Source organism: Leishmania donovani, chromosome 2 (assembly GCF_000227135.1).
Source record: "Leishmania donovani BPK282A1 complete genome, chromosome 2".
Taxonomy (NCBI): domain Eukaryota; phylum Euglenozoa; class Kinetoplastea; order Trypanosomatida; family Trypanosomatidae; genus Leishmania; species Leishmania donovani.
In genome coordinates this window covers 74,672-75,742 of record NC_018229.1, presented here as the reverse complement: position 1 = coordinate 75,742, position 1,071 = coordinate 74,672, and positions in this window count along the sequence as shown.

The following is a 1,071-nucleotide window of genomic DNA, read 5'->3' as shown; positions in this document are numbered from 1 at the left end:
CGCTGACGCACCGCAACGTTGTGTGGATCGACATGATGACGGACCGCCGGCCGACCACGAACAAGCAGATCGGCGAGGACGGCAAGTGGGGCCTTCCCGTGGAGGTGGGAATGAGCCAGAAGCTGATCCTGTGGCTGGAGTACGCGTACCACGCCTTCAAGGATGTGCCTTTCATCATCAAGGGCGATGACGACAGTTACATGAAGGTGCCGCAGTTCCTGAGCGATGTGCGGTACGTAGTGAGCGGCGTACGAAAACGTGTGCCGCCGCCGGCTGCCGATGGGGTGAAGGGCAACGCGTACGCGGTGGACGTGAACGCGACAGAGTGCGCGTACTGGGGCAGCAGGCGTAGTGTGGAACTGGTTCCTTTCAACGCCGGCATGACGTTCATGGTGCACAGGCTTCTTGCTCAGGTCGTGCTGGAACCTCGTTTGAATGGATCGCAGCCGGATGTGGTGTTGCTGTCCATGGCCGATTTCGACGTAGCGCTGTCGGACGTGTATCGCTCGAGGTGGTTAACCGCGGAGGACATCCTCTTAGGAAGGCTGCTGCGCGCTGACATAAAGCGAGCGGAGGCGGTATGCCCTAACCATCGTGTGTGGTATGTGAAGGAAGGTTTTGCTCGGTTCCACGACTTGCACCGCGGGAAGGTGCACAACGTGACGTGGTCGACGGTCGTGGCGCATCGCTGCACCCCCGCTGATTATTATTACTTGCACCACTTCTTCCAGAAGGAACTGGGTGCCACGCTGGCAGGGTCGAAACGAAAGAGCCGTGCTGAGAAGGACGCTGTGGCGCAGGCGGCGGAGTGGGTAGCGGAGAAGCGGCGTTCCACGGGGCCCGAGGTGGTGGGCTGGGACACCTTGCCAGAGGTGAGGTGGGTGCACGCGCTGAAGCGGACGCCTGCGTACGACATGGCGAAGGCGGATGGGGTGCCGGTGTATCACAACAAGTACATAAAATGCTCGCACAAGCGGCTTGGTATCGAGCACGGCGTCGTGTCCGTGCCATAAGTGTACGGGATTTCTCCAGTACTCGTTTGTAGATCTGTCACACACTCTCTGCGTGGTG